Here is a 21,264-nt window from a genome sequence, read left to right on the forward strand (position 1 = left end):
GCAGTAAAATGCACGTGCTTAAATCCCGCTCTTAAAGATATGTAAAAAATGTAGTACGTATATAAATGTAATGAAACAACAAATTGTATATTTTGTGATAAGGTGCATGACCACGCCTGCTAAGAATTTGTTTGTTAGGAAACGTAATTAAGAAAACATTTATAGCATGTCAGCTTTTCAGAAGAATTAACACATGTGACTTCATTTAGTTTCTATGAGTGTTCTCAATGAAAGTGACGTAATTTGCAAAATATTTATGAATGAAAACGACGTCAAATGTTTGTACAATTCAATGACGTCACTAAATAGTTAACTTTGTACTAAGAAGGGCGGAGTAATGAAAAATATAGTTCACGCCAAAAAGCTTGAAGCAAATCAATGAGAATCGTGTAAGAATAGAAATAATATTTTTCTATGATGGCTTGTTGTCGAATAACCCACAGTAAGGAGTATAGATTCGTGTTATCAAAGCACTCGTGCTCCGCAATCGTGATTTAATTCCTACGCATCTATACTCCTTACTGTGGGTTATTCGACAACAAAACATGATGGAAAAATATTATTTCTTTATCATTCTTTACAAAATCGTAACTGTTTCGTAACTAAATCGCGAGAAGTAAATGATTCGTAGACAGATCACGTGATCACCGATTTACCGATTGAGTCACGAATTACCTAAGATTCCATTTCGACGCCCATGAACGCACTACGATACTGTTACGAGTCAACTGCGATTAAATTCAGTATTGGAGGTCTTGGTCAAATTTGAAACGCGTTTAAAAACTGGCCGCGATTTTTTGGGAGCTCAGTACTCGCCCGCGACTAGCTACGAATGAGTTAGGACCTTCGCCGATTGAGTTACGAATGTCCCCGACCTCGAAATATTGGAAATCGGGAAAAATCGTGGGGAATCGGGTCGTAGTGGAATACCCCTATAAGAGAGTAGAATACATTGTCAAGAATACCAATATATTATATATAAAACATTATACGTATATTATATATTATATATAAAACATTATACGTATATTAAATTGCGTGCACATTTCATAATAATATTCTATGATATCTTTAACAATATAAAATAAAAGTAACACTAATCATAATCATTTTATTCTTAATATTTAGTAACTTATTTTAATATATTGATCACTCTAATAATCAGTGTAATATATAAAACAGCGGCCCATTAATAAATTCGACGTAATGTTTATATTCCAATTAATATCGTAGTATTAACAATATAATATTGAAATTATAAAAATAACATCCGAATACTATAAATATCAATTATTAACAATAAAATGCCCAATAAGAAAATAATACAATCAACACGATATATCAAAATGCAAAAAACTTTATCCTACCTGTAAGAGAGAAGAATACAAGGTGGCCTCAGAACGTATGCGGTCGGGTAAATTAATCTTTAGGTGGAGATTGGGATTATTTTATTTTCTGAATATCGAAATATAATATGTCTATCTCTGGGACTTCCACAGTGAAATTTTCGGCTGGTATTGAGTTTTCTATTTTATCAATTCAAAGGTCAACTGATTCTCCTAGCTGTGACCCGAAGAACGTATGAATGTTTAAAGTACTCAATCATGTATATACGTCCGTCGTTGGGATTTTAACAAAGAGGCTTGCATATTTCTTATATGAGAAATTGTGGTTCACAGAGTTATTTCTTATTGAAGGCTAATGTGAGAATGATGAAATGGTCTGTTATGTTTTTGTTGTCGATAATCATTTGATATCAGATCATCATGTTGTTTTCCCATAATTTGACAATTATGTTTAATTTAAAACTAAAAGTAACAATTAAATAAAATTTATTTATCCCTGGAGTAAGGTTTTTGTTTTTAAATTGATAACGAAAAGTTTGTTCCTGCATGAACGACAACATGACAAAACCTCTCGTTCGTTCGCCCATTATTTAAGCCTGCTGGTACCACTGATTTGTCGGTCTTGCATGATGGTGAGGTTAAAAGTCGCCTATACGGTGACACGAGACAACAACAAATATGCACGCCGACACGACAATTATGTCACTTGTAGAAGGTTTTATTTGCGGGTTTCAAGGGTGCCAATACAACAACATGCCACAATGATTAATATACGCGTCGATGAGACAAGTGTATTACACAGAGTTAGTTTTTTTTTTTAATCTTAATGCATCATCAGGCGAAATTCGGATTAAATGTTGGTACAGTTGAAAACCGAACTCCGGTCCCATTTTCTCCTTTTCTTTATGTGTGCGAAATCCCCACGTATACCCTGAGCATTTCTGTGTTGCAGTGAACAAATTGTAAACCGAACAGTGGGAAAATTGTGCCAATTACATGTAACACGTAATAATTAGTTGCAATTTATCATTTATAATGATGATCAATATCCCATCATGATATGACAATTTTTTAAAGAAAATCAAAATAAAACGCATACACCGCGTTAATATATCTTAATATAAGTATAAAATATTATTAAATATATAATAAGCAATGTCTGAATAAATTTGAATTCTTTACACATCAACCTCAACCTCAACACATCATAAATCCCTAAAACCTGACATTATCTTTGGTCCAGTTGGTGTTCGGTATAGAAGGAGTTCACTTCATGCAACAATATTTGTCGGTTTTGAACAAAATGGTAACACTGGCTTTCTCCTTACGTTTATTAACGTGATAATGCTTTACTTTAGAAAATACAATTATAAATAATTACTTTATCATCATATTAACCATCAATTTTTTTTAATAATTTAGGTATCGATAACAGACAAAATTGACGCAAAAGGCAATTGATTCATTAATTTTCAAAGAACGAGTTTTGTTTTCTGTAATCCACACTTCCCCTCAAAGTCGGGTTTTAACTTTTATTTAAAACCCTTCTGTACGTTGTGAGTTGTAATCGACGCAATAAAATTACACAATATTTTTTTTGCACGATAATATAAACAATCGCAATTACTCCAGAATCATTAGAAGGTATACTTTTTGCACTCTGCACTTCATATCGGGGTTATGGAGCTCCAAGTCATCAGTTTAATTTTTTGTCGGAATAGCGCTGCCTTTGCGAGTCAGTAACCGCCAAAAACAGGCTTGCGTTGTGTGCACAAACAGGCAAGTTTCATAATCCCGATATTACTTGTTCTTCGCTTTTTATGAATTACACATTTCAATTTTCATGTCTCGTTTGGTTGACTTGATGTTGCGTAATGCCTTTCAACAAGCTTAGTTTTTCTTACTTTCGTCTTGTTGAAATGCTAGCGTAATGACTAGTGAAATTGCTAGTGTACATAATAGTGTAATGTACAAACTATAATGTGATAAGAACTTGAATAAACATTGTACTAAGTTTATGCGTTTTTGACGATGCTGCTTCAGCGAAGCAGCTCGTCTAAGTTATCATACCATGAACAAATTCTTTACAATGGCGACCTATGTAAAAGACCGAGCCAGTCCGATTGAGTTCGCTAAATGTTCTCAATCGGCATACCTCGCTGATTATCATTGATAAAGGTAAAGGCAGCTTGGTTCTAGTCCTCTTTCAAATTTATCGAAAAATTCGGGACATGAACCAGACACGAAACTGCCAGGTGGAACTTCAAACGCTGTGACGCTGGGAACCCCCCCCCCCTATGCAATTATTTTTAGATTTGATCGATAATGTAACCCGCCTTCAAGTTTCGCTGAATTTGTCAAGTTCCCCACGGGTACTACTTCCCCGTACCCCCACATTTTTTTCCCACGCCAAATTGTTCGTACCCATTTTTTTTTCGTACCCAATTTTTTCGTACCCAAACATTTTTCGTACCCAATTTTTTTTTCGTACTCATTTTTTTTTCGTACCCAAATTTTTCTCGTACCCATTTTTTTGGTTGGCATAATTTTTTCGTACCCAAAATTTTCGTTCCTAAATTGTTTATCGTTCCCAAATTTTCGTACCCACATACACAATTGTGGTGATGTAGATAAACTTAAATTGCTGCTTTTATATCCATTTTCTTCAAAAGCATCGTCACACCAGTACTGTCAGTACTTTGGTCATTTATTCGCACGACAATATGTGATTTACATGTATCTTGTAACGGCTAATGTCATAAGCTGATAAGTATGTGCCATCAAGTGACATAAAGAAGCAAAAAGACACACGGAAGTTGAAGTATGTTGGTAACGAATAACACAATTCAGAAAGCATTTGTCATATAACAAACGCTATTGTAATATGTCAGCATGGAGTTGTCAATAAGCAATAAGCAATATACTATTGTCATTAAGATATATGTACATGCCCTTTACCAATACGTAATGGTCAATTAGAAACATGAATGGACATACGGAAATTCCCTTCCCTAGTATGTGTGCACAGTGTCTTTGTTATAACATCTTTTTTCTCTTTACAAGGTACAGTCAACTCGCCAATAGGGGTTCACACCAATAGGGGGTCACTATCGTGTTTTTCATGAAAAAGTATCATCCAATCAAAACAATTGTTACAAAGTGTGCCCCTTGGATAAATGTTCAATTTTACTAATTTGTGAAACGATGCTCCCCCTGTTGATCTTACAGGGGAGATAATGCTGTAAACAGTGATCCTTTATTGGCAATAGTGAGTGCTTTAGTATACATAATTTTATTATAGGTTATCTTTATTTATTTTCCATGAAACCTTTTTAAATCTGAAATATGGTTAAATGACAGCGTTATAAACTGATTATTTTATAGTTTTTGTGATAATATGATATTTTTTCATTGTCATACTTTCATTGGTCATTTTTGCAAAAAAATAGAAGTGTACAGTGGAAAAATAATAATACAGAAAATGATATAATAGCATTTATTTTTACATCGTGTCATATATACACACAAGCCAAAAGGACAAAATTCTAATGGAAATATTTAAAGTTGTTTGGCATGTGATTCTCTATTGGCAAGTTGATAGTATATATCATTCAGCTGGCGACATTTTGATCTGTCCCATGGCAATTTCCCCCAAAACTGTAATGTAACCCCATACGCCTACATAGCTATAACATTATCAATCGAACCAAATAGACGCTAATGAAACAGCTGCTTAACAGGATGCAATTTGTTGCGAATCCTAGAACTTCCGCAGATCCGATTGTGACCGGGGTCATCTGCGAAACGTGTACATTCTTAAAAATCGGATGTGGTGTAGGTACAGATTCCTATGAATAATTAATGAGCGCCAAAATTTTGAAATCTCGACGCATATTTTACACTGCGAGCATCATCCGCTTACATAGAACTTTTTTGTGACGACCTTCCAATCAAAAGTTGTTTTTGAAAATGTATTTGCTATTTGTTTGCCTATTCCATGGCAAAAAGCGTCGTACGAAAACGAAGATTTCCTAAAGACCGAACGACGCTCACCAAATCACGGACAAAGAAGGTGACGGTCGGTATGGAACTCGTGGTAAAGTGTCGTTTATTAAAGTTCAGGAAACGACTCTGCAAAGACTCTGACCATTATGAAAAAGACACGCATATAGCTAAACCGAAAGTTTGCCAGCATAGTTTGCAGTCATCGGGCAAAAAATTGATGCAAATGACGGAATTCACCCGTAATCAATACTACTAAATGTGCATCCTTTAATAGTAAGTATGTGAAGTTAAAAGGGGTTTTAGAAATAAAACTGACAAAGTTCTATTAGGCGTTTAATTCTATATCTGATTGAATATGTCTGTTAAACATCAGTCGATATAATTTTGCTTCACTCGGACTTCTGCTCAAACACACCCCTGGTATATAAATCCTAAATAAAAAATATTGCATATGATGGGAAAATGGTGTATGATGTTAAAGAAACCGTGTAACTTTCACGCTTGGTTATGTAGATACTTAATATCCTCTCACATTTCTTGTAAAAAAGATGCTATGTTTTACACTGTATTGTATATTGAATACAGATAATCGTTTTCAAGGCATTGTATTTGATACTTGCCTTTTTGACACCATGAATTTGTATATATCGGCTAAATGCGATTGTCTGAAAGAAACACGGAGTCTAACGCTCAACACACGATTTATGGTTTATATAATACATTAGTTTTTGATATTTGCACCCTTAGTAGTAGAATGTATGAGAAATAAACAAAGGTTGTTATGTGTTAAAATTAAATGATGCGTTTATTTCTATGTCTGGTTTAACATGTTCGTGTAAAATAAGTCAGCATAAGTATCCTCCCCTCGGGCATGATTCTCCACCACAGCCCCTGGTAAATATATCCGTAGAAAAAAACATATTGCACTCAAAGGGAAAAATTGTAGGGGTGTTACATCAACTGGATTTTTCATATTTGGTTCAGCACATACATAATATCCGCTCGTATTTATTGTTAAACGAATGCTTTGATTCGTAAGGTATCCTATATCGACGGTTGATCATCGCTCACATGGTATTTTGTACTTATTACTTTCGTTTCAACACCATGGAATTGTATACCAGTATATCGGTTAAATGCGATTGTCTGAAAGAAAACACGGAGTCTAACGCTCAACACACGATTAATGGTTTATACAATACATTAGTTTTTTATATAACTATTTAATTGAGCACAACGTCAAGAACGATGTTACAACAAAACAACAATACTTACTTATCGTTAATCATACAGAATTGTATTGTTTATCGTACATAATTTTAACGCTGATCATACAGATTCTTAAAATATTTTACAGTTTGACACATATACACTCTCCTCTACTATGATTTGTGTTAATACGCGTTTGTACTACTCAGCTCGAAGCGTGATAACGCGATGAAATATATATCTCTTAAAAGGCCTGCTATACAAAATGCCTTGCCTCACCATTTGGTATAGCATCCATAGCAGCGTCGGAGCCACGCTTAAGCACGACGAATGAGCAGCCTCGTTTAAAGATCTTCCGACAGACACATGACAATGATAGTAATAACGTCGAATAATATCACATGCCGCAAAGACATATACATGTACTTCGCTTGCAAGATTTGTGTAACTACAGTCATAAATAAATACCAGAAAACATAAGAACTGAAACTGCATTGTGCACGCCTTAAGCGTTAAAGTATGTAAAAAATAATCCACTTGATGTTAACTTGGTGGCAATACCGCGTCAGATCGATTGCCACATATGAAAGTGTCCTGTGTACTCCATAAAAATGTAAACGCACAATTTCAAATTATACAAACATAACTGGTTTCGATGGAGAAATACTTGTTGATACTAAAATACCCGATCCGGGTTCTTTCGTGCAAAACACATGGTTTGTATTGAGTTCTAAGAGAAATTCTTGGTAAAGTTTTTTGTGCGGGGTTGAAATAAAAACCAAAACCCGAATAGGGCTTTAACTTGCCTCTGGTTACGCTACTAAAGAGTCTCGATCCGTCATTCCTAATTTATGTGCCCTTGAACATCGCTTAAAAATACGCGGGGTTTTGTTCGAGTTTGTGCTCAAGCTCTAGTTGAAGGATCATTTCAATTCTTTAAAACACAAAAATAATATATTTCTATTAATAATACTTATTTTACCAAAATCTTGATTGTCAATGTATTGACAAGACGTCATTTCCCGCATATAACATCATGCGATTTAAATGCCTAAATTATGAAGTGTGTGTTTCGAAATGATGTCCCTCCGCGCATGGTGTTGTAATATGTTATGGATTTTGAGTTTTCGATCATTTTTGCTACTAAAATAACTGATACAATTCCGATTAAGTGTGCTACTAAAAGAACTGATACAATTCCGATTAAGTGTGCTTCATTCAATTATGTTTGCTACATTAAATTTAAATTACCTGAAATACATGAAGAAAGTTACATCAAGGTTTTGAATTTCTGAAAAGAAAAGAAACACTGATAATGGCTACAACATTATTAACCAAACTTATTACATATAAAACATATATACAATGAACTTTAGAGAACTTTTTAATATTTATGTTTATGTTCAAAAGATATTCGATTTAATAAACCGGTTTTGAATGTTTAAATAGCTATAATGTTGAGTTTTCGCGAAGTTGTGTTTTATCTGTACAAGTTAGCGATGGATTCAAATGATACTTTATCAAATGCGACAGGAGATCAAAGCTATCACAGGAATTGAAGATAAGAACGTTTTGGACTTCACACGCACCCTGGCTTTTTTTAAAGACTCATCTTTTTTACTTGAAAATTTTGTAATGAAATCCATACGCACCAGTCAATATCATCTCCATAATTCAAGCGTGATTAGTATCCATTTAGTTGTAGTAGTAGAACGCATACCGACATTGCCCTACTCGACAATAAATCAGATATCAATAGGCGCATAGAGCTGGTAAAAGAAATGCTAACAGGGATGACATAAAACTACAACCATTTAAGTGAGAGATAATGTTCATACAATGCTTGATAGTGATGCATCATTAACATATATGTAAAAATAACTATAGCATAAATATAATTATTGAATAATTTCAAATACAAAAATTTGCAAAGCTCACACCTGTTTGTTCACAAATCAGAAGGGAAACATACAATAAATATTAATATTATTATTTATATGGTTACACATTGGGTGGACAAACTTTGGTGAATAATGTAGTTAAGTATTCTTGGCAACGTATTTTTATTTTGCATATAAGACACAAATAATCTAACGTTTTAAAATAAATGACCTGATTGTGTTGTTCTAAGTACAAGATACCTACTTAGTTTAATTAAATCGGATCATTATTGTCTGAGATTTTGCGATAAAACAAAAAGTGACATATAAATAATCTTCGCGCAATTACTTCCTGAAAAATCATAGGACCGGAACAATCTGACAAGGATGCAAATAGTCTCTGAGATCTCGCGCGGGAACAAAAAAGTGTGACGGACGGAAAGACGAAAAGACGGACGGACGCAAGGACGGACAAAAGGACGGACGGATATCGAGTAGGACGAACGCGTTTAGATCAACGCAAACTCCAACTCATCAAAATACGAACTCGGAAGGACGGACGGGCGGACGAACAAAGCGGCAAGTATACGCTCCCCCAATCGGGGACCATACAATCATTTCAATCAATAAGATAAAGTCAAATTATATTTCCATTTAGAACATTTTAACCATGAGAGCTATAATTGCTTGCCTTACCTTAAACAAATCACTCTTTAACCATTAGAGCTATAATTGCTTGCCTAACCTTAAACAAATCACTCTTTATATCACCAATAGTTCGATAAATACAGACGAGTATTCGGATTCTGTATATACGTTTGGCAATGATAAACCTAGTTTGTTTGAATTAGTCATGTTTGCTTGACACGGATTAACGATTCTAAGATATGAACAGAAATACCGTTCTAGCTTGTTTTATCCTTATTGAAAATGTGTTTTTGCTTATATTTCAATATTTGTTTTCCTACCATCTTAATACTTTGAAAACAAATGGAATGGTGAAAGATATACGAATAAATATAATGAATATAATAAATAAATAATAAATAAATAATTAATAAATAATAATAAATAAATAAATAATAAATAATAAATAAATAAATAATAAATAATAAATAAATAATAAATGAATAAATAATAAATGAATAAATAATAAATAAATAATAAATAAATAATAAATAAATAATAAATAAATAATAAATAAATAATAAATAAATAATATATAAATAATAAATAAATAATTAATAAATAATAAATAAATAATAATAAAATAATGAATAATAAATAATAAATAAAAAATAAATAATAAATAAATAAATTTTAATGTAAAACACTGATATAGGAAGTGTGCCAATGTATTGAGGTTTCACTGAAAAACTTTATTTTTTGTTAACATGAACAATATTTGTAAGTAAAAATGCAATTTATTATGCCTCTGGAGATTGTCAAATTTATGATATTTGGATTTGATAAATTGGCGATTATCTAAGTACAAAATGTGACAAATTGTGAGATAATTGGTGGTGAGGAGAAAATAACACCCAATTACATGTTCAGATTGTTCATATCTGTTATGTTTTCAGTGAGATCTTTAATGATGTCTGTTATCTGTGTAAACCGACCAATTCCTGTGGGTACAATTATAGTCGTAGATTACTTTCGAATTGTATTTTTGCATTGCTTTAATAAATGTTGGTTATTATCTGCGCGAACCGATCGATTTCTGCTGGTTTTATTAATGACGTTAAATAATTTCGTATTGTATTTTTGCCTTGTTTTTACCACCCCAATCTGGTATCGTAATTTTACTTTTTTTTCCACGAACTGGTGGGCTGCGATGTGCTTTATTCAAATGTGTGCTGCGTATTATCATGTTTAAGTACATATCAAGTACACTATAATATTTATCTTATTGAAGGCTAAAATCTAGTAATAGCAAATCATGCTTATTAAACTGTTATTATTTCATCTTTTAGCAATTATTTTGAAGCATATAATGTGGCGTATTTCTGCAATGATTTGTGCTTATAGAAATGTGTTTTTTGCTGTTTATATGGTATCAAATGGGGTTTGACAAACATTGGTTAATCGTGTATTGCGTCGTTCTAAAGACGACGAATGTAAACAAGTATTCAAGTATTCTTTGCAATGTGTTTGTATTTTGCATATAAGACCATAGTAATCTAACGTTTTACAAATATATGATCTGATTGTCTTGACCGATACCCACGCCCACACTATAGACAAGATACCTACTTAGTTTAATTAAATCGGATCATTATTGTCTGAGACTTTGCAATTAAACGGAAAGTGAAATATTAATAATCTTAGCGCAGTTACTTCCTGAAAAATCATAGGACCGGAACAGTCTGACATGGATGCAAATATCCATTCTATGGAAATGTTGCATATAATGAATGTATTAGTAATATCGTATTTATAGTCACTGAGATCTCGCAAGGAAACAAATAGTATGAAGGACGGAACGACGAAAGGACGGACGGACGAACGGACGGACAAAAGGACGTAAATCGAGTAGGACGATGGAGGCAACGCGTTTCAAATCAATGCAAACTCTCCTTCATCGAAATACGAACTCGAAAGGACGGGTGGAATAAAGGGCGGACGAACAAAGCGGCAAGTAGAAGCTCCCCCTATCGGGGACCATAAAATCATTCAATTAATCAGATAAAGAAAATTTCCATTTAAAATATATTAACCATGAGAGCTATAATTGCTTGCCTCACTGTAAACAAATCAATCTTTTTATCACCGATAGTTCGATAAATACAAACGATTATTCGTATTCTGTATTTACGTTTGGAAATGATAAACGTTAAAACCTAGTCTGTTTGGATAAGTTATGTTTGCTTGACAAGGATTAACGATTCTAGGATATAAACAGAAATACCGTACTTGCTTGTTTGATCCTTATTGAAAATGTGTCTTTGCTTATATTTCAATATTTGTTTTTCTACCATCTTAATACTTTAAAAACAAAAGGAATGGTGATAGATATACTAATTAATTTGAATGTAAAACACTGATATAAAAGGTGTGCCATAATATTACGGTTTCGCTGAAAACACTTCAATTTTGTTAAACATGAACAATATTTGTAAAATGCAATTTATTATGCCTCTGGAGATTGTCTAATTAATGATCTCTGGTTTTGATTAATTGGCGATATTTAAGAACAAAACGTGACAAAAAGGGAATTAATTGGTGGTGAGGAAAAAATAACACCCAATTACATGCTAAGAGTATTCCCGTTATGTTTTAAGTGAGATTGTTAATGATGTCTGTTATCTGTGTATAAATGTTGTTTATTATCTACGTGAACCGATCGATAGCTGCTGGTTTTATCAAAGTCGTTAAATAAGTTCGTATTGTATTTTTGCCTTGCTTTTACGACCACAATCTGGTATCAACGTTATTTTACTTTTATTCCACGAACTGCTGCGGTGTGTTTTATTCAAATGTATCCTGCGTGTTTGAGTTCATTTACAAAACATATTGCTGAAATATTGTTTTAAACAGATGGCAGGAAATTTGACATATTCTTCGCAATTTTCGTTTTTCATGTCAGTCGTCCATATGAGGATGCACTAGGTACTACAAAGTGCAATCTGTTTCATAACATAGACGTACAAGTTTAACACACTTTGGTGTTAATCGAAATGCAAACGAATGTCGGTGCTGAAAAATAAAGTTGAATGGATACCTATGTGTGGAAGTGCTCTCAGTGGCGTGCGAGTTATGATGCTGATGGTGACAAGTTGATGACAAAGATTGCGGTGAATAGTAGTAATCGTTGTATAGTAAACAAAACAAAAAACGTAAACTTTTTATTTCTGTAAAACTGTCAAAACGAATGCCGCACATTCAGCAAGTGCGATTTTAACTTTAAAGTCTTTAACAACTGTAACACTTTCGATCCGTAACATTTACGTTTTAACATTTGTGTTTTAACACAGTTATCGATACCAAATATTTACACGATTTAGTAATGCAATACATATTATGATTTCATGTTTTCTTTTAATGACAACAAAGTGAAAATAAAGTGATCTTGTCATTTATCATCTTTGTAACATAATAATACATGTTTGTTTTACAATTTCTAGCAGAAAACCTGACTGAAGGCGATGCAATTTGAATTATATAGCTTTTGTGAAAAAGTTGTACACACTCTAGAAGTAGCATATGTCGTCCAGTCTTAATGAAACGTCAAACCATTTTCTCTTATAATATCACTGCGGATTTCAAACACGTTTCTGGCCCGTTGGCCAAGAGGCGCGGCCGTTTTTCTAAAATGGTCATAGTTAAACCGTGTTTATGCCCTATTTGCCTTTTTCCAATCTTCGTGAAACTTGTTCAGGACATTAAAAGGTTTGTTGAAGTAATATATCGACCGAATTAACAAAAATGGCTGCGAGAGGGCGGGGTAATTTTCCTTACATTGCCTATAAAGAAAACTTGTGTAATTCTAGATATCACATTGAAAGTCCAATTTTCATGCAACTTAGACAGAACATTTGTCCCAATCATAGCTATGCCGAGTTGAAAATTGCTGCGGTCCTTCGAAAAGCATTACCGACACGGGCGATGACGTTTTTCTAAAAATGTGGATATGGTTTAAAATGTTTAACCTTTAAGATGTCAAATCTTCATCAGATTAGACAAGACGATCTGTTCTTATGATTAATCGGCCGTTTTTGACAATGATTTCGGTACGTTTTAAAGCATATTCGCTAGAGCAAGCGGCAGTTTTCATTAAATGGTTTTACCAAAACCTTGTAAACACTCTAGAAGTCATATTTGCAGTCCAATGTTCATGGAACTTGGTCTGAACATTTGTACTTATAATATCTCGGTCGATTTCAAAACATGTCGTATGAGGTAAAAACCTTAGTTACTTTCTTAAATTGAAGAACGTTCTTGTTAACAGTCTAGAAGTCGCATTGCAAGTCAAATCTTCCAGAAACAAGGTCAGAACATTTGTTTCAATGATATCTTCGTTGAATTTGAAAGTATAATATGCCTTGAAATGTGTTATTCATGTTTTATAAAGTACTTTTATAATTCTGAACTCCACCTTCTGAGGGTTGTTAAGTTCTTCAGGTCCCAGGAGAGAGACATAGGACCAACGGTACTCTTGTTGGTAAAACTCACATCTTTCGTAGCTTTACCGGCTCTGCAGACCGGGTCTCACCTATTAGGTTTTTGGCGGATCTTTTGATAAAGTTTATATATAAATGCATACAACACATGTCATTATATGTGTTAAGGTCACACATAATGCGTAAATTTATTTCTACAAGTTGCTGTTATGGACAAATCATTTCTGTAATAACTTAAAAAGTGATTAAACATTTTTGTCTTACAATTGGAATTGTCGAATCTGATTAACTTTTTTCTTTTTTTACAGATATGACTTTTAAATGTATATTTGAAAATTCTTGTTCTTTGTCATTTTTGTATTTGTAATAACGATACATGCGCAGTATTAACATTTAAATGTGTACACTCGGTCTTTATGAGCCGTAATACATTCACTCCAACCTGTTCATTCAGTGACACAGCAATAAGTTGAGAATAAATGAGATAGGCAATAACGAGTATTCTAGGAAAATATTGTTGACACATTTATTAAAAGCTGAACTTATCTGCCACTAATTATGTCACGATACACGATATTTATGACAGTTAATTATCTTGTCGACATATCAAGTTAGTAATGTGCCATATTGCGTTCATAATTACGTTACTTAGAAACAGATACCTCAGATAATTAATAAGTTTTAACAATGTGTATCATCGTTATATACACATGGCTACACATTACATTTATGTGTTTGTTATACAATTACACATAAAAGACTTTAACTGTAAATTGTGTGCTTCATTAGTTATATTACAAACACATTATTTAATGATGTGATTGACGAGGTCTCATCATTTAGACTTGGTTGATGTTGAACGCCTAAGAGGAAAGTAGATCATGTTCAAATAAAAACATTCCACAGTAGACAGAAATGAGTGATCAATTGATACTTAATCCAGAAAAAAAGTATCAGAAAATGTGAAAAATAATAACATATATGAACTGGGCTTGACTGTATCTCTACACCCGTCTTCCATCCCGAACATTTTCGGAATGCTTACTATCTTCAGAATAAAACAGCCAACAAACAATACACGACTAACATACTTCCATGCAAATTCGATAAGTTCAAGCCTCGCCGTTATATTATTCTTAGCGTTGTCTGATATATTATAGGGATGGCAAACCAAAGCAAACCAAAGCAAATCCGTAACCGGTTAACCCGTTTTGATATTCGAGCGGTTAACCGGTTAACCGACTGTCGTAATTTGTACCACATAAATATAAAAAAAACGAGAAACATTAACGTTTATAAACAATTACATGCATATCCAAAAAGACTATGTCTAGTTCATTGTCTTGTAATATAATTACTTTAACCATTTTATCAATTAAATACTGTTTCTTTGCAAATTGTGTTGGTCCTTTAAGTTCGGAATTCAAATTCTAAATTTAATATGATACATTTTGAATTAATACTTAGTCATTTCCGACATTTTTTAAAATGCTTGTTGGCGAACTGTGATATTTCTTTGTTGTAATATTACCTTCATGTCATTTACACACTATTATTGTTTTACATCTTGATCAATAAAAGCTAGTGCAAAATTTGAATTATGTTGTGTTTTATCAACACTCATTATCCTTGAAGAATTACGAGCATTTACAGTTTGCTGATTAATAACAATTGTCTATTAGCGTAAATATATTTTGCAATGGGCATAGTGGTTTCCAAACCTCTGTTATTAAGGCCTTATACTGAATGTCTTTATTAGGGCGTTTAAGTTTGTTTGTTGTTAAAACAACAGTGGTCGGGTAAAATCAGTGTCCAGCTTTATTGATTTTATCAAGCAATGGTAGTCAGCACCATAATAAAAGGACATGCGGCAGTCAATGTGATAATTGACAAGCCTTATTGGTCGGTTTATAATTTAAATTTATCAATATGTGAATAATTGAAACACAATAAAATGTAAAGTGCTAAACAAACTCACTACAGAGTATGTGCTAATTGCTCGTGTGGCTGCTCATTAATACGTTGCACCCCGATAGTCTCCAACTCTAATCGCTTTTGATCCACAGGGGGGCATCGCGGGGTGGTAATTGCCGATTATTTGCGATAAGATAGGCGGATTAGCCAATACAGTGAAATAAAGTAAAACAAGACTAACGATTTGAGTATTTATTGCATTCAATCAAAAAATGTGTTTTCTGCAAGAGTAACCAAATATTAATTTTGTAACCGGTTAACCTCCTTCATAAACGGATAACCGGTCAACCGAATAACCGTTGCCATCCCTAATATATTACAAAAAATCCGGCAGTAACCTGTTATTCTCTACATACTTGAATATCCGTGTAGCAAAGAAATTCCAAAGTAATATAAACACACACTAGCGCTTTTTCAGTTATTCCATTAAAAGATCTAATAGCGACAATATATGATTTCGTTTCTACAGAAATTGTATCAAGATCATAGAAAATTAACCTTTACATACAACATAAATAAGACAATGCATACACAGAGTGTAATCGTTTGGTGTAAAATAAAATCTGATAAAAAATCAAAATAAGAATCATTAACGCGACAAGATCGAACAGCACAATCACTAACCATTTGATGTCAATACATTTTCTTTACGTACTTTTCACAGATTGGCAGATTGCTGCTCAGAAATCGTCCATTTTACGGCTGTTCATATCACGAATTATTTAACAGACTATGATACTGTAATTTTCATCAAAGGTTTCACTAAACACACACTTTTTGGTTCCGACCAGACTTTCTTGCATTAGCAAATGTTCGCTTTGTCTGCCAGTGTGCTTATTATGACAAGAGTCCATTTGTAAAAAAAACGCGTTGCATATGATGACGTTATTCGAATTGTTCGCGATGTTCCAGATCGTACCACAACTAATACCTTTGCTGAGACTCAAGACTTATGACTGGCTTAAATTAACGGATCTAAACTGATCGCAAATGAAATCGTAAGTCTTTCATTTAAGATGAAATCCGCTAAGATAAGATTGTTTGTTATATGTGAACCATTAAAAAATAAACATTTCTAATTTTGTTTTTACTTTTAATATGTCAGGTGCAATTTAGAAAATCATACGACTGCCAAAGCATCATTATTTCGCGTTTTACACATATGTTTTCTACACCCTATATCCAGTCAAATTCAGTATTCTATGTTGCAAGTATTTTCAATCATATTTTGTAATTTTGATATTAACTGATAATTTCATACATGCTGGATGTACTAAATTAGCCCAAAAAGAAATCATTCTTAGCTGTAAACTACATTTTCCGTATAAAATACATGATTATTTACTGGCCTTAATCCCTAATGTCATTTTCAGAAACTTCAACTGAACTGTTTCTTATTCATAGTTATTTCAATAATCAAATATTCACACCCGCACAAAAGAATAGGTTCAATCATTTTTATAACTAGAAAAATTTCTTATAAATTTGTAAAGCAAGATTACATCATTTATTAATAAGACAGTATATAGCTTTAATTGCCTGTTCGGCAAGAGTATTAATTGTCTGGGGGAAAAGGCAACTATTATTAAATAAATACCGAGCCTAATAATATAATTTCAAGGGGAATATCTTAATAGTAAAATGCATAAATAACTGGTCGAAAATGTTTTTAAATAACACTTTTCGACGTATCCGTGTTAACAGTTTATTCCCTTATGTCTCAACACTAGATAACGCATTTAAAATATTATAAAATCCATATTCGTACATGTCTTCAGCGAACAGTAACACAAATGGTTTCAAAAACATTTAACAATACGTTGTCTGGCGACTGAATATGAATTTAAAATCCGTCGCCATATCTGCTTTTATAGAGATGTGAATGTAGGCAAAAGAATGAAAATTATCTGAAGGATACGTTGTCCCATTGTCTTACTCCAAATGAACATGAATATAGTTTAATCTTTTGTAATTTCACATGATACATTATATTACATTATTATATAGAACGTTCGATATCCACTGTACTTAAAGATTGTACACATTGAATAAATGTAGAAAACACTCGTATCATTGAAAACGAATTTCATGTTATTTTTCATTGTCCTTCTTGGTATAGTGGAAACAGAGAAGAAATCGATTTTATTAATCTGATCAAAAAGAGAAAGGATGTGACATTAAAGAAAATAACATTATTAATATATAAATTAATGCGAAAAGTATAAATATAAAACGATTCACAACTCATGCATGTATAATGTGACATGTCTGTATATTATCTTTTAAGCCGGTGGCCTTTAATTACGAAATTAATTGTCTTGCCTTGTACTGCCCTTAAATCGTTCCAAAAAATCTTTAATAGTATATGCACAGACAAGGTATTAAGAACATGAAGTATATTGACTTATTTGATATTTTCATTAAAGGGTAAACACATTCAAAAAAAAAAACTATGACAGAAGGCAATAAAACTATACAATAATATAACATAAAATTAGTACTATACGATAACACAATACTTCTTCAAAGACATCACAGAATGTATCCGCTTAATGTTTTCTTTAATATTTTGTCATACAAAGAATCTTATGCCTTGACAAAATACACAAGGAAAATTAGATTGAACGGGTGTTTGTAGTTTACATTAGTATGATAAGTGCTCTTGGACAACACGAGCATTTATTCGTTTCATAAGTCCTGTAAAATATTAATTATTATACAGGTGTTTTATAAAATAATGCTCTGCATGAAGGAAAAGCTTACACATGGTATCTGTAATTAAAACATTATACATGAAAATAGAAAATGTTTATACATAGAATCATCAAGTCTGAACTCCAACACCAGCTTACCTTTAATAATAATGTAACTTAGCGAGAACAATCAAATTTTAGAAAATAATACGGTTGAAATAAACATTGATATAACAAAAATTACAACGCAAATTGTGTTAACTATTTAGTACATGTGGATTGTATTAACGCAATTATGAAAAGGCAATCACACATTCGACCGTAAATGAAAAATATGTAAATATCGTTTTAATTTTATATTAAATTTAATAATAATTTAGATAGTTTGTTGGTATACACGTGTGCAAACAATAAAGGTGTATAAGTTACGCTTAGGTTGCGAAAGTCTATACCTGAGGAAAATTTTCGGGGCAATGAGTTATCAAGGCAGCTTTTCTTAATTGTATTCCTTACCTCTACTGTTTGCAAATTACTAGCGAGGCATGCATTTTTTTTATCGTACCGGATGACAATGCTTTTCCTCAGTATGAAGATCTTTCAGGGGCACTAAGGCTAACACTTCTTCATAAAATTTAGCTAAGTCTTCAGTTTAATGAAGTCATTAGTTAAAAATGTGTTGCAGTCAATGTAATATGGTCATGTTTTTTGAAAGTTTCATAAGAGATAACATTTTTCCATACACATTTACAGCATATTTCATAACTTTTACAGACAGATGAGTTACCTATTTTCTCCACAACTTTCCCGTTTCGACCCAAATATATTGGTTAAATGCCAATTGAATATGACTTATGACTGTTGGCGCTTCAAATACGGTTACAGAGTAGTACTTCATATTAATAGTTAATATTAACCTGCAAACGTAGTGTATTATGCAGATAATCATCAGGTTATGATATTGTATATGAGGTTGCACACAAAAATAGAACGGCTGGTTTAATTGGTTTCAGTACATTTACGTGTACCGGTCAGCTGACAATTAGGAAAGATATGTCTACATAATCTTTACTGGTTATTATGTATCTTAAATACCATGAGCAGTTACATAATGGAATCAATTAATTAATCAGCTCAAATATTAAACAAATAACATTAATAAATAACTACAACACGACGAGAAACTCTAATATGTTATATACATGTTAATAATTTTGAAATGACATGTGTACTTTATTATCATGTTTTCTCAGTATATAAATAAAATGTATCATTCAAGGGTCAACAATAGGCAAGATACTGAGTTTTTGACTCAAGGTAATAATTAAAGATATGTGCAAGTAACAGTGCAAACTTAAGTTGCCCCCTTACTTTAGTTTCAGTCTTATAACGTATTCGACGTTATTGCATCGGATAAAAATTCTTTGGAGTATTTATGCTCAAAAGCTTAGATTTTCTTACAAGAAAATTATGTTTTCAAATTCTATGAAATGGAATGATTATTGGTATATGAATGTCGGTACAAATGTGAAAATCACTGCGTGCAATGTTCTAGTCAAACACTCATTTGTACATGCTTGACAGAAAAACTCTTAACGACAATCCGATATTGAGAGTACATTAGCATAATGACTTTTTTATTCTACCATCATCAAATGGCTTCTGTTGGTGGTAGGAATTTAAAAGAGATATTTTAAAGACAAAATATTAAAAGGGTCGGACCCAAAACAAATCGACTCAAAAAGAAAAAGCCATGTGCATGTTTTAAACAGCAAAACACAACCGAAATACTTACTTTTAACAATACCATTTTTAAACATGCAAGTTTTATTTTGCTGTCATATGGTATGAAACTTGTGCTTACATAGTTTTGTGAGCAACTTAATTAATCAACAAAGTAATCCGTCATACATCAAAGTCCTCAACGATTTAAACATTAAACAAAGACGACAATAAATCGTAAGACGTTATAATAAAATAAACCAATCCGTCGTATTTGATGGGCCGTGTTTAGTAAACACGACGAGAACTAGTAAGTTTCCTGGAATCCCCAGTGCAATTATAATGTAGAGAAACGCATTGTACGCTTCTATAACATCTTTCGATATCACCGGTAAATAGTTTCTTGTAGTTTGGGTGGACTTATTTCCTAAGAAGTTGCTAATATTATTTAGGCCTTACATTGTTAACGCCGCTTAAAAAGCAATAACACTAAAATTGTTGCAAAAGTCTTCAATAACTTGAACAATTTTGAAAACAAATCTGAACTGTGTTCGACTTAATTTATACTAGAAATGGCGCGGCAGAGGCCGACGCGTATCCCCACGCCGCATGTTTGACCCAGGGGCGCCCCAGAGTTGGTAATGGGGCCATGCATAGTTGAGATTTACCGTATTGTCATAAGAGATATTCAGTATTAATTTGAAGTAAATAGGTGTAGAAATGAAGAAGTTGATGTAAAATAACCTAAAATTGAGTGAAAATCTCTGACCCAGCTCCACCCCAACCCTCATAACTTTTGACCCAAGGGTCAGATCAAAATTCCAAATAGTGCACTGTGGCACATAAAGTATGCTCATAGCTACCATGTGTGTAAGTTTCAAGGTTCTAGTGTTGGAGGAGATAGTGGCCAGGACGGACGGACCGACGGACAGACGGCGGAGATAACCACATACTATATTTTAAAATCTAAACGGGGACCCTAAGTTCAAGGTCAATGTCACAGTGGTCAAACATTCTATGCGCATGGAAAGGTCTTGTCCAGATACACATCCATACCAAATATGAAAACAATATCTGAAGGGACAAAGCAGGAATGAGCCTTTTTCAAATCGTGGTCGCAGATTTCGAAACCTGAACGCTGACCTCAAGTTCAAGGTCAAGATCACAGGGGTCAACCATTTTATGCGCATGGAAAGGTCTTGTCCAGATACACATGCATACCAAATATAAGAGCAATATCTGAAGGGACACAGTAGTTATGAGCCTTTTTCGATTGCGGTCGCAGATTTCGAAACCTCAAAACTGGCCCAAAGTT

Source organism: Dreissena polymorpha, chromosome 10 (assembly GCF_020536995.1).
Source record: "Dreissena polymorpha isolate Duluth1 chromosome 10, UMN_Dpol_1.0, whole genome shotgun sequence".
In the NCBI taxonomy this organism is placed as follows: domain Eukaryota; kingdom Metazoa; phylum Mollusca; class Bivalvia; order Myida; family Dreissenidae; genus Dreissena; species Dreissena polymorpha.